A 14,765-nucleotide genomic window follows, 5' to 3' on the forward strand; every position below is an offset into this window, starting at 1 on the left:
AGGCTTCTGTGGTGTATTTAGGTGGAGTACTCTATGCTTGACCAAGAAAAACCATTCCCATATGGTCAAAGTTAAATAGCCTCCTTGTAAGTATCAAGTTACTTGCTGCCTCATTTAACACAGGAGATGGCAGCAATAGATTGCAAAGTAATGAAACATGCCTTAAAAAAAATTAATCTTAGTCTAGGAAAAAAAGCATCTCTTCAGAGATATTCATAGGAGGTACATTTATTTAAGGGGGAAAGGTTGTGGGTGAGGTAAGTGTTCACTGTAGACAGATGGTCTCTGTGCAAGACAAGATTAAAAGAAAAAAATGCTACTTTAAATGCAATTTGTTAGCTGAAGATTTACTATTTTATCACAGTTACTATATCTAAATATCTCATGACAGAAGGAAAGCGATATTTAGGCATCTTTGAGCTTTATTTTGTAGCCTAGCTTTCTGAATGGATTTTTTTCTTTCAATTAATTAAAAAAATTAATTTTATTGTATAATTTGTTTTATTTTAATTTTTATTATTAATTTTATTGAGTTTATGAGGGTTTGGGTTTTTTTGCTTGTTCTACAGTGCCATGTGGATGGCATGATTTTGACTCCTATCACACATGAGGTCTTTATATGTTAACACATGCGTTGTTGCAGCCCAGGGGCAGGAGGTAGGGTTTTGGGAAAGAAGAAGAGGCGTGAACAAAGACTAAACCATATACCCCACAACTGTATTGTAGCCTCATGGGGATTACCTGATCATGCAAGTCATTAAGAAGTATATTCTTTGTAGAGCCAAAGTAGCATTAAGTAGAGCTTTAGAGAAATTAATATAAAAGTAGATTGCTTCCAACTGGAATCTTTTCTTGCATATTTTAGATTTTTTTTTTGCATACTTCACCTTTTCTTTGATCTACTGATAAAACATCCTCCCACTGACTTTTGATGTGAGGCTGTCTTACATGTAGCACAAAATGTAATCTATTTTTTTGTTTGTTTCATGTCCTCTATAGAGGGCATAAAGGCATGGCCACATTCCAGTCTAGTAGTCAATTTGCATATTTTTGTACCAGTAAGAAATTTAATCCCTTAATCTTTCTGACCTTTCATTGATTTACTTACACATTTTATTGTAATGTTTCTAAATGTTAAAACTGCTGTGTATAGTGATGCTTTGATCATGGTCATATAGTACTTAAAGCTCTCTATATAGCCAGCTTTTAACTTAAGATTAAATTGTATCTATTTTAACTAAATTAAGTCATTAAAACTTTATTACCTGTATATTTTCCGAAGATGATAATAATAATAATATATGACCACTGTTCGTGTGAATATGTTTTGCCATATGCCAGATAGCGCACTTGGCCATGCAACTCAATAATCCTGACTGCTCAGTGTTGGACAAACTGAAGATCCCCTGTGGATAAGGGAAAGTTAGATAAAGAGGACAAGGAGCCAAGCAAATGTTACCATCCTTGCCATGAGGAATTTGATGCAACAAGCTGATCAAAACCCCCTTATGTCTGGATCTCTAATCATGGTATTTTCTTTTCACTATCTATTTTGCAGTGGTTTGCTCTGGCTTTGCCAACGGCTGGGGAGTTTCAGCTAACATAGCTGCAGCCTCCTTGGTGAAGAGTGAGAGAAACCACCTAAGCAGTGATGGTTTCCAAAATCATGTAATGCTCTGAAGGCTCAAAGCACATCTTGAGTTATACTGGGAAAGTATTTGGCAGGCAGAGAAACTGCGATAGTGGAAGATGGCACAGGCACCAGTTCTATTTAAAATACTGGCTGTTACTGCCTTGTGGCTTTTAATCTGGTATGAACCTTGAGCACACTTCGGTGGGCTAATCAGAAAGTAGTAAATGGATGGATTGCTTCTGTAAGGGATGAGGTTTCTTGGCCTTTTGACCATAGTGCGTTTCTCGTGGGAATTTGACAGGTAAATGGTGAGGGCATTGGACCTTGGTAAACAAGCAGAAACATGGCTTGTATTCAGTTGGCTTTCATACCTAATCCTGTACCTTGATTTGCTGAAAACCCTTTGCAGTCTCTTTCAAGCCTCAGAGGTGATGTGTTGTTATAACTGTAGTATGGTATAAAAGCTTATTTGGTTGTTCCACCTGGTTAGTCAAGAGCTAATGAGCTAATACAGCATTTTTAGAAAAAGGAAAGCACAGCTTCCAGGCCAACAAAAATGTATATTCTTATCCAATGTCTGAGCTGACTTTATTGACTAAAAATAGATGACAGCCTGGCAAATATCAGTCCGATACTGAACAAATATGCTATATTGTAAGACCGTTAGTAGAGCTGTCATCCCAGTGGTGGATGACAAATAAATTACTCTGCTCTTCCAGTTTTTACATTAGGTATTTATACATCTTGAATAGGCTGTGACTTCTTGTTGTTTTTCCTGAACTTTTTGGATTGAAGTGGGATAGCACAGCTTTGGCTAGTCCAGTGCTTTCCACAGGTCACCTCTGAGCAACAGCAGTTTCTTTTTTTAATTTACTTTTTTTTCTTTTTTAAGTGTGCACATAACAAATTAACATTCAAACTCCCAGTGTACACCTGTGTGAGGGATAAGACAACTTAAGCTGTCGTTTCAGTCAGACAGCCTGACTAGAGTATTTGCTGGAATTAGCAGTTTGTTACTGAATTGGCCTTGCAGGGTCTTTCCTTTACGTCAAACTAAATTGCAGCTCTCAGTCTGATCTGGGAAAATGAAGCAGATAGGCTGGGAGTCATTTTAGGAGCAAAACTACTCTTCCAATTAACTAAATGTACAACAATCAGAGAGCTGGTTCTAGTGCAGATATCTAAACTGTTATTTTATTTGACTCACTTTGGCTTTAGTCAGGGAAATTTTCCTTGTGCCTTATTATAAAAAGATTTGTCCAAAACATCCTTTGCGGGACAGTTTAGGAAGAGTTTGGTTTTTCCTACGCATCACCTCTCGGATTCTTGCCACAGCAGAACTGCTGAGGACAGCAGGGCAGTTTGTGGTACCTTTCAAGGCAACTAGAGTCGGGGGGGGATGGCTGTAGGGTTTGCTTTGTTTTAAGATTGTCATGTAGAGTTACCTTACTTCAGCTTGAGATTAGAAGTCAGCATATTTCATCACAATGGAGATGAAATTACTTGGAGTAAAAGGCTCCAGAGAGCCCCAGATTATGAGGATTGTGATTTAAAATCACAATAAATGCAAATTTATGTAAAACGTTAGGTTCTTTTATTTATCGTAGCTGCTACAAGTGCTTAACAACCAAAAGCTTCACAATACATTTTTGGTAGGAAAGCACATTATGTGTACTATTTTTGTGTGAGGAGAAGTTTTGATCTCTAGTGTGATACGTAGTTGCAATGTAAACACTTTTGTTTTGGTGTTTGTTCATATATTATAAAGTCTTTTGAGCAATATCTTATATTTCCATAGAGGTTTGGAAAAATAACATGCAAGTTTGCACAAAGGTTTTGCCTATACATGTTAAGAGAAACACCTAAATTGTATTTAAAATTACCTATCCAAAATGCCCTATTGCAATCTATTAATTTAGTATTTCATCAGGGACCTGTTGCAGGGCAAAACTCGAAATTAATTGTTCCACAGTCTAAAGACTGTAATTTCAGAGCCAACCTTGCTTGATTAATTCCGCCTTAAATGAAACAGCCAAGAATTCTTTTGATTAAAGTTAATGAATAGAAGTTAGTGTGTATCTATCCTTTCATGCAATTAGAAATCAGTAGATAAGAATATAGCATCCTTTTTTAAAATGAAATCAGATGATGTATATTCCTTTTTTTATTTTTTAAGCAAAAACTTTGTAAAGGAAACACATATCACAAGAGATATGTGATTCAGTGAACATATCTGTTCCTGTTTTAACTGCAAAATATCTTTATTCCTTGGTGAGTTGCTAGATCTGTGGATGACAGTAAAAACTTTTCCTGAAATCCCAGTTTCTTTGGATACTGCTTTTCTGTATCATATCATTCCCCTGATTATTTTTATTCCTCTCTTAGACTCATGCTTTGTTGTAGTAATGAAGATATTATTAGCCCCATTTTCCCATTGTGCAGCCAGAAAAACTGGGCAGGAGTAACTGTCTAAGCTGACACGGCAGATTGAGTCATGTTTCTTGACTCCTTGGTCAGAAGCCTTGCAGTCATGGACCCACTAGGCTTGCTTTTCTGCTCTTGCTATCACCAATGTGCTTAGGAAAAAACAATTGTTATGTTGAGAAAATCCCAACAGATTGTTGCGTAAAGGAAAACAAAACCTCCCCCAAGCCTCAGCCTGTCTCCTTGTCTCTGTTCCCTGTTTCCCATTCCCTGTTCGCACTGCTGCATTTCCTCAGGTTTGTTTGTGGACAGCAAAGGGAACAAGCAAAATCCCCGACTGGGGAGGCACCGACAGACAGGTCAACGGTCGGTAGGAGTCGTGTGTTTCCTTTTGCTGCCAACTCACAGAACTCAAGGAATGAAAGAAAGTCAACCTGTAACAGTATGGTAAGGTAAGCCTACATCAAGTTTTGCAGGAGCGCATATATCTTCCTGGCATTGTCTATGCTCTTCTCTTTTCTTGGTACTTTGAACATCTTTAAAAGGTTGACACGCTCAATTTATTTAAAATTAATAATACAATTGTCCTTAACCTCCTCACTTCCTGATGTCTGCTGATGAGGTTTTCAATGGTAGGTGTTAATGCAAGAGGCAGAAATAAATCTTGTATGAACTGCATAATTCAATTTTGCTCTCAAATCTGTAAAACTGGCTGGGGAAAGCATCATAGACACTGAACTGACTGAAATATTGCTGTTCCCTACAGTCAAAATTAAGCTTCCAAAATAAGATTCTTTAACTTAGAAGCCAAATGCTTTGTTGTGTTTTTAGTTTGTATTCTCACTTGGGTTCCTTTGAAGTTGATAATTTCTAGTTTTGGGGGGGTTGGTTTGTTTTGGTTTTTTTAATAGGGCTCTAAAGCTAGTCACTCCGAGTTTCCCTTTTAAAAGTGAGATTCTGCTGGTCTTGCATGGCTCCAAGAATCTGGTTCGTAAGAAAAACATGAAATAAGTTCAAGGAAAGGTGCTATTTTCATTATTTCATTCTTGTTGTTTAAATGTATTACTAGTTTCAGAATTAACACCTTGTCCTGGTTTCAGCTGGGATAGAGTTAATTGTCTTCCTAGTAGCTGGTACAGTGCTATGTTTTGAGTTCAGTATGTGAAGAATGTTGATAACACTGATGTTTTCAGTTGTTGCTAAGTAGCGTTTAGTCTAAAGTCAAGGATTTTTCAGCTTCTCATGCCCAGCCAGCGAGAAAGCTGGAGGGGCACAAGAAGCTGGCACAGGACAGAGCCAGGGCAGCTGACCCAAACTGGCCAACGGGGTATTCCATACCATGGGATGTCACATCTAGTATAGGAACTGGGGAGTGGGGGCGGGGAATCGCCGCTCGGGGACTAGCTACGGTTGGCGGGTGGTGAGCAATTGCACTGCGCATCATTTGTACATTCCAATCCTTTCATTATTGCTGTTGTCATTTTATTAGTGTTATCATTATCATTATTAGCTGCTGCTTTTCTGTTCTATTAAACTGTTCTTATCTCAACCCACGAGTTTTATTTCTTTTCCTGATTTTCTCCCCCATCCCACTGGGGGTGGGGTGGGATGTGAGTGAGCAGCTGCGTGGTGCTTAGTTGCTGGCTGGGGTTAAACCACAACATACCTCAGTGGCAACCAGCAAAAGAAACATCTGAGAAAAAAAATCTCAAAATATTTGTCGACAATTTTGCGCAAACAGAATGTTTGAGTCTGTCTGAGACCTCATTTCTTGAGGTTTTCCTTTAAGTCATGAGGGCAGAAACATTTTAATGAGACTTTAGATGATTCATCATCTGAATATTCAGTATGAACTTCATGAGTACATCCCACCGGCCTTTGTTTCACAGCCCCATCCCTTAACATGTTTCACTGAGACAACCTGCTTCATGCTAGTTACAGGTGAATTGATGTTTCTGTTGCAAAAACCCAGTCAAGTGGGGTCGGAGTTACCATTTCTGTTTGATTCTTTCCTGATTGATGCCAGTCACAAAGACCTTTCAAAGCTACTGATTCTGTGTCAGTTCAAAATGGTTATTAAAGGGAAATTATTAGACTCCAGTATCAGCTTACAACAACATCCCTAATACCAAAGCTTTTTAAGAGGAGCTTTAAAGCCAGCTGCTCACCAGTCTGGCTCTTGCAGATTGAATGTTTGCCTCTGATAGTGCGGTTGTAAATACTGTTCTTAGAAGCATCTCAGTGAGATGGGCTTCAGAAAGCATTCAGAATACATTTGATAATCATTGAATGATAAAAGGAAGCTTTTCCTTTTGTTACAGACATGAATGCACATGTGCAAAAGCAAACCACTGCAAATGTCAGTGTTTGATAATCCTAGAGAAGATTGTTTTATACCCATAGTCTGAACTACAAAATACAGCATCTTGGACCGATGGTTTTAATTTCCCACTAGAGGAATAGGGATGCAATGGGAGCACAGAAGAAAAGAGTATAGATGCATCCACAAAGACAAGAGAAGAATGTGTGTGGTTGGGCCGTATTGTGAATATCAATTATATAAAATCCATGTCACGGAGCATTTTCTAGATTAGGTACAGTTAGTCTGCACCAAGTGCCTTTCGTAACCTCTAGTAACCATTTAAAAATTTTTAGAACAAAAATAGTTGCTTTTCAACAACACTAAAGTCTTGCCTTGCCTGCAGATAGTAAGACTTTGCAGTTAGCCATCTGAGAGCAATTTCACACGTCAGATTCCCAGCCTTCAGTGCATCATTGGGGCTGCCCAAGGCACCTGGCTTTTCTTCTTTGAAGCGGCAGCCCTCAAAGAGGAGTTGTAGCAGCTCTCAGCAGTGAAGCATTTTATCTTTTTTTGGATGGTGCCGCTTCTCATGTGAGGCATGTTGGCTTCAAAAAGTGAATAAATAAAATTAATTTTACTTACTGATTAAAGTCACTAGATACAAATAAGTAGAAATTAGGACTTTGCGTATATCAGCAGTTGATCCCATACCAATAAAATGTTACTTTGATTAAATACCGTAGGCTCTCAGCCAGGCCCACAGCAAATGCAAGACATTGTTCTTATAATAGCAATAGATGATAAAGATGGTCGTTTAGAAGGAGTGAAAGCCTGGGGTTATTTTCTGGATGAGTTAATTTTAAGCTCTGGTCCAACAGGCTACTGGATGCAAAAGGAACAGTAAGCGTAAGCAGTCCCTTGATGTCATTTCCTCAAACTCAGTGCCTTATTCAAGATCAGGTCTGAAACCCTGTTTTGCAGCGTTTGCTAGAGGTAACTTTACATAATATACATAGTACTTTACAATAATTTTGGCATTTCTTTCTTTAGCTGTATAACTTCAGATCCCTACCTCAAAAACTGGGTCTTTTGTGATAAAATGTTTATCTCCGTTACAACCAAAGAATTAACTAGGATGTGCAATTTGGAGGCCCCTTTATTTTTTTCTTTCCTTTTTAGAGATTTCAGAGTATCAGAAAATAAGGAGATATGTTTGTCATGATTTAGTAGGTTCAGAATATGTGACAGCATATAGTTTGAACTCCAGTTTAGCTCCACATCCTAATGTGTTTTGCTGCCAGTTCAGAATAAATTTCCCAACATCCTCCTACAAATCAAGTTTTGAAGTTGCGTACCTTTATCGGTCTCCAGTAATGACTCTCCACATTCAGATGTGAGCAGATGAATAAAGGGAGTGCTTGACCAAGGATGCTGGGTTGAACTTGGTGCTATCTCTTTTCAAAGCAAGCCTATCAGTCATCCTCCAGCATCTGATTTCACCAAAGGAAGTAGAGGGTGATGCATGTCAAGAGCTTTGGTAGCTGTCTGCCAAGGCCACTCCAGCAGATGACACGCTGTCGCTGCTGGCCCAGGGATGCGTGGTAAATTCAATCCTGTTGTTGTTCTTTCTGAATAGATTTTGACAGGACTTGTTTTGACTTGTGCTCTGGAGAAAAGATTGGTTTCCTTCACTAGTCAGGTCTGTTTTGATCTTTTTTAATATGGCCGTTCACTTCCAAAAGAAAACTCACACTGATAGAGAACCTGTAAATCATAGCCCTTGCTGCCCCTTTTTTTTTTTTTTTTTTTTTTTTTTTTTTTTCCCCCTGCCAGCCTACAATTCAGTATTCATTGGAGCTACTTAAAGGCAATGAATATAAGCTTTTAGCATTCAGGCATTGTAAGAAATATTAAGTCCTGTGGTTTTTAAATGAATTTCAGCCAGAATAAGATTGTAATTTGGGATGTAGACTGACTTCAGAAGTTAATTCAATTGATGTGGCATAATAGTAATTCAACATAATGTGCTCATGCCATTAGGCTTGCACAGAAAAATGCTCTAAATAGCTATAATGAATAGTTCAGATTTTGAAAACCTGGGAGAGCAATTTCACCTTGAATCATAACTGGCATCTCTCAGAATGCTTGTACATTATGAAAATTCAAAAAGGTGTATGAATTCAAGTAAATTTCAGTACCACCCTGGGTAAAATTAAATTTTAGTGGCACTCAAACACTTCTGGAGGTTTAGTGGTAAAATCTGTTTTCACCTGTATAGCTGTGGAGGAAACTAACCCTGATTCAAGGAATCTGCATTACACTGTGCATAAAAAACATAGGGAGAGTTTCCCAAGGGGCTAAAAATGTAAGTCCTGTTTTTTTAATGGAATTTAGCTGCTTAAAGAGCTTGACTCTTACCCGCTTAGTTCCAAAGTCATTTAGGTACCTCTAAGCATGCCCAAAGGAGTGGTATGTGTGGTATTGCTGCTTCACTCTCTGCCTTGGGTTAAGTCCACCACCAACACAGACTGCTGTAGTGTTAGTGTCACTGCACTGGCAAGAACACAAGTCTCCATAGTTCAGTTTTGTAGCTCCAACAAAAGCAAAGGCTAAATTCTTTGCTATCAAAGTAAAATTCTGTTTTGTAGATCCAGCATTTACAGCCATGTTAACATTTGAAAGCTATATAGGTGAATCTGTTTACTAACAAAAGAGTTACATTACATTTTTGGTAGGAGCTTTCAACCTTATCTTCTCCTATCTAGCTCCGTAGCAAACAAGTTCAGTCTCACAACAGTTTGCATATGTATATTGCAGTCAAATTGGCAAGATATTTGCTAGCAAATAAAAAAAAACAACTTAGTGTAATTTGCCATACTTGTATTATTTGTACTAAGGGAAACCTGTAAATCCTGGTTTCTTAGGAGACATAGCCAGCCCACGGCACAGGCAGCTCAACCCTGCAGCAAACACTCTGCTCCCCCTGAGGCTGTGCCTGGCTGCTGCATCCCCAGCAGTACTGGTTCCTGCGGTGCCAGGCTTGCTTTCCTCCATCGGTAAGAGGACGTTCGTGCAGGCAAAGTCTGTTGGTGAGACAGCTGGAAGTTTAACATAGGTGTACTTTGGGAGAGCTGGCGATGTGCGTTTTGCATGGCTGTATGTGGAGTTTGTTTTGGATGGAAATTGTTGGTGTGTGGGGTGGAGTTGTATGTATACATATAAGACGTGCAAACACAGGATAAGGTGATACTGATTGGGAAGTTCTTGATTTTATTTATTTATTTATTTATTTATTCAGTGACTACTAGGCATTAGCTGTAAACACCCTTGCTTCTGATTAGGCCTAGTCAAAGTGAACGGGAAGGGTTTGATTAAAATGAGTCAATTCTTTGTTTTTGGTTTATGTAACATGAAGCCAGTTAATCTGGCCTTAAGCCTAATTAATGTCTGCCAATGTGAAGCAAATAACTGCCCTCTTTAATATTATGACTAAAGCAGTGGTGACTTGTAACTTTCAAACATGTGAATTTGTCTTTATTCTCCTGAAAAATCTCTTTGTGCTCACACAAGTTGTGTGCGTTCTGGAAGCATTTGTTACCTCTGACTCATCACGGAAGCTTTGCGCAACTTTGGCAGTGTCTAATACTGTAGCTTTTTGTAAGGAAAACCTAGCCATCCTGGTCTTTCTGCAAAAGACATTGGCCCAGGTGATCATGTCTTAATTTTAGAAGCTTTCTCTCCAAATTTTTCACAGAAATAAGATCCTTCAGGCACCAGGTAGTCTTCCAGGCAGTAAGTCTTTTTCTCATCACTATGAAATCACAGCTGCACGTAATGACCTAAGGGTGTGTGCAGGAGATAAATGTGTACAGATCCAGAGGTACTTCCTGAAGGGCCTGAAATATCACTTGAGATATTGAATATTACATGCTGTCCTGCTCACATATTTTACTCAGATCTGCTTTATGATATCTTGCAATATGTGTCAAGGTGTTGGGGAAAAGAAATGAAGCCTCATGTTTGCTTTATAAAAAAAAGAAAAAGAAAAAGAAAACCCCACAGAAGACCACAATGTTTCTCTGCTAGTTATATTTGGTGAGCAGAGAGTTCGTCCTAGTCTTGAATGGCTGGAGGTGAAGATATTAGTCATAATCTGTGTACGGTCCCTCATCCTTTTGAGCTGCTGTACTCCAAAGCAATGCCACCTTGTATTTTATATTCTTGCTATCTGCCAATTCTTTCCCCGCTTGCTCAAATTAAATAAATCCAGAAATGGATCTGAAACTACTTTTAGAGACCTATCAGAACATTATGCTGGCAGTTACTCACTCCTAGTTAGCCAGTTTAGCCTCAGGTGGTCCCAAGGGAAGGGGAGATGGTTTTAGTGGCAGGCACAGGGCAGAAGCTTAACTGTGGTGAACGAAATCATGACATGGAGGGCTGAGCTATCCTTGGAGACCACAAGAGGAGCCTGTTGGGACCACTGCCTGGACAAAACACCTTGGTTTGGACAACTTGAATACCTCTCGCTGTGTAATGTTTGGGATATTTGGCATAAGAGAACCTGATCCCTTGGAACTCAGTTCTTATGTTGTGGCTAATGGCTTTTGTTGTCCTCCACACCTGACCCGGATAATCCAGTCCTGTGTGATGTTTGAGATGTGGTATGTGTCCCAGGTGAGGCAGAGCTGGCTTAGCTTGCAGCCGTCTTCCTAACAGTTCCTGTCTTCTGCGCTCTCCCAGTGGTATCACAGGCTGCAAACCCGGCTTACCTCCCCATACAGCATGTTAATTCCCTTTCACTTTTGCCAGTAAGAAAAAAAACACAAGGAAGAAGCAGATCCAATGAGAATTTTGAATCCTGTTTTTCTTGGGAAGGTGTACAATCTCTTCTCGTCAGACTCTATATAGCATCACCCCAGACACGGCCCTTCACCAGCCTGAAGTCTCTTTGGGACAGCATCGCCTGTCAGTGCCATTTAAGCCGAGCCTTTTTTTGTCAGTAGAGACTGTAGGTAGTGACGATAGCTGGCATTTCTGCAGTGTTTCATGTTTCGATTTCATTTTTTTTCTCTTCAAGACACCAATGGAGAGGTCCAAAATAGAGAAAGTTGGTTAATTTGGGAAAGGATTCCCAAATGTTTGTTTTCCTTTGCATATGCCCAGCAATTTCTTTCTAGGAGACAAAGGCAGGAGATGCACTCCCATTTCTGCATTACAGCAGGCTCCCTTTGCATGCGTTGTCTTCTAAGCAGATCCTTATTTTTGTGATCACAGATTGGAAGTGAAGCATGTTCCTGTCTGCTTGTTTTGGGCTAGAGTCTTCCTCAGGAAGATCTTGCCTTGCAAATACGTCATTGCAGCATAATGTGGCTTTTCGGAGTCAGGTAATATGCTTCAATCTGTCTTTTTTTTGTAATCAGATTCCTATCCTATAGAAAACAGCTGTTGATACCTGCGTATGCTTTGCTCTATGAATAATTCAAATCAAGATTTGATTTAAAGCTTGTGGTACTTAACACTAGTCAACAGAATAATTATGTGATTGGTGCTGAGAGAAACTAACATCTATATTAAAGGGAGAGAGGAGCCAATGCTAGAAGTTAGATGAGCAAGTTAATTAGTCCTGCCTCTGCCACCAATGACCTTCTGTGACCTTGCGGTAAAGCTTTTGACTGTCACAGTGATGTGTAGGTGTTGAAAGGGAGGTATTGTTTCAAAAATCCTCAAAGCCTTCTAAGGTTTATCTTATTAAAGCTTTTGGTGCTTTCAGCTCCATCAAATATTAGCAGGTGATATTTATAATGATATTTATAATGCTAATTGTAAAGTCTTATATTTAAAGAGTTTAAAACGCTGACTTTTTTGAGGAAATTGCTAGAAACAGCAGTAGGAGAGAGAAAGCTCAAAGTTTCTTCACTTTCTGGAAGTACCAGTGTTGATGAGTTTTTAAACACACCAAAGTTTAATGAAAAAATCCAATTCTTGCTAAGCTCTGCTATTGGTCTCTGAGGCTGTCGCTGTTTGTAATGGATTATGAGAACAATGTCATTGAACTGAATTCCTCTTTAATATGCCACAATTGAAAGGATGATAAGAACACTTTCACATTCCAGAAAGCTTTTTGATTGTAATAACTTTAATAACTTTAAATTAAGTTATGGATTTATATTAAAATGTATAAAATTATGAGGTCCCCACATCGTGAAGTAGTGCAAAAATCATTAGAATGACTTTGCTGTGCTGATGGATTGAGCACGAGATGAACGCTGGCCTACTGCTAAAAAGGTGAACCCTATTAAAATGATTTTTAATAAGCTTTTAAAGTGGTTGCAATTTTGCTATTCACATAATTAAAAGGGAGGGAAATCTACTCAAACTAGTAAGAAAAGAAAAACCTTTGGGCCTCACAAGACTTTCTCCAGTCTTGTTTCATTTGCAAATACTTGGAATGCAAAGTTAAAACTTGCAGGTACAGCTGTCATAATTTTAAGTTAAAGGCTATGAAGGTTGTAATGTGTGCCAAGAGGGCAAAACCACTGCTTTTCATACTTTTTTTTTTTTTTTTAACCTGGCTTTCTAAAGTGTTTTGTCCTTGCGAAGAGTACTTCCATTCTCTAAACTGGTGTTCCTGAATGTGTGTTTAGACTGAGCAACCAACACCATTAATGTGTTAGTTACCCATTTTACATCCCTGTTATAGTGCCAGGGTCCTATGCCCTCACATTGAGACATTTACAAATTTACAATTAGGATATTTTCCACCAAACCAGCAACATAGCGGGTTTAATGCTATTAGTGAAATGAAATTCCTAAGTGCATTTGGAAGAACACTGATTACCAGACTAAATAATCCAGAAAAAAAGGCTAGAGTTTTGAAAGGCTGAGAAACGAAAATGAGTAAAACACCCAAGTCTTTTGGAATATTTGTATTAGTTACCTAGTTTTTTCTTTCCAAGGTAATCATGCAAAACCTAGCAGAAGTAAGATTGCTCTAATGTAGTGCTTTGCATACTAGGGACAATGATTTAGATGCTATCAGTGAAGTGCTGGTAGGCAGTCACAGCACTAATTTGTATAAAATTTGGACATGTTTCTATGAAGTCACCCTTAGACTCCACTAAGAAATTTTTTTTGAAGGAACACATCAAAGTATACCAGCATGCTTCCTACCTAGTTTTAACTCAGCACAAATAACACTATTCTGTAAATAGAGAAAAATTGTATCTGCTGCTGGAAATGGATTTAATATAAAAGCTTTGAAAACAACTCTTCCCCTTGCCCACCGAGTCCTGACAGAGGAGATCCTTTCATCTAGCCTTGCTCCCACTCCAGCAGCTTGCAGTGGCCTCCTGGGTTGCAACAAAGTCCATGTCGAGTCCCTTCTGGATCTCTAAGAAAGGTTTCTTTCTGTCATCTCTGGCACTTTGGTGTTGATGTGCTTCTGCCCCTCTCCCAGCTTGCTGTGACCCTATCCCATCTGAATTTGGGAAGTATCTTTCCATACACCGGCAAGGAGCACTCTTCCTTTTCTCCTACCACTTTCTTCCACTTCGTCATCCACATTGCAGCCCACAGGACAGAGCAACCTTCCCCCTTACTGCCTAGCCACAGCTCTTTAATCGAGGCATATGCTTGTGGTGTGAGCAAACACTTCTGCCATCAATCACTGTTTCCCTCACTACGGGACTTAACTCCTAGCCAGGATATCTGGGCAGAGCAGCCTTTATTTTGTTGAAGCAACAGCTTCTTTGTGTCAAGGGCACATCAGCTCTGTGCTATGCTAACACATCAGCATTGCAAACAAGGGCAAATACAGATATGGGATTTAAAAGAGGGCTAATTCGCTCAGAGGTGGTTGTTGAAGACCACATAATGCCAAGCCATATGGCTGGAAACCTTCATACAAAATGAATTCCATCATAATCTGGTAGGGTCTGCTTGTTGCCATTTTCCCAAGGATCTTTTTCATGTTCGAAGAATCTGTGATACTCACTGAGCAACTCCTGTGTGCAGATCTGGGAAAGTAAGTATACCTGCTGTCCCTAGTTTTTCCCTGTCAGATAAGTATATGCTTATAGCAGAGGGGTTTTTTGCTCTGCCATTAGAGCTATCATGCCAAAACAATGAATAATGGCTCTACAGGAAAGGCATGACAGTCAATTATCTGGCCCTACATACCAAGGTGAACACAATAGGTCTTGTAATGTCTCCGGCGAGAAATTTTGGTACCTTTGAGCCTTCGGTAGCTATAAACTGGAATTACTGCAGTAACTTTTCAGCACAGTGCTAAAACTCTTAACAGGATGCCGTGTTTTACATTTGATTTTCTACCACATTCATCCTTCAGGCATTACTGGATTGGGACTTTTTTAAAGGGCCCTACTTTGTGAACTAATTATGACA

At 39.2% G+C, this 14,765-nt stretch overlaps 1 protein-coding gene across 9 annotated transcripts in view; it reads left to right on the forward strand.

Annotated features, from left to right (window-relative positions):
* Window positions 1-14,765, forward strand: part of KIF16B (kinesin family member 16B) — a 153,043-nt gene that overhangs the window by 131,209 nt on the left and 7,069 nt on the right. For 2 of the 9 annotated variants that reach the window (XR_003924586.1, XR_003924588.1), the window contains one exon: window positions 11,637-11,746. The exons of 5 other annotated variants lie outside the window; for them this stretch is intronic. The gene's annotated coding sequence lies outside the window, so the exon portion shown is untranslated. Of the gene's footprint in view, window positions 1-4,353; window positions 4,510-9,283; window positions 9,416-11,636; window positions 11,747-14,765 lie in introns of all 9 variants that reach the window. 2 more of the 9 variants (XR_003924585.2, XR_003924587.1) reach the window with 2 other exon arrangements.

Source organism: Aquila chrysaetos, chromosome 8 (genome assembly GCF_900496995.4).
Source record: "Aquila chrysaetos chrysaetos chromosome 8, bAquChr1.4, whole genome shotgun sequence".
Lineage (NCBI taxonomy): Eukaryota > Metazoa > Chordata > Aves > Accipitriformes > Accipitridae > Aquila > Aquila chrysaetos.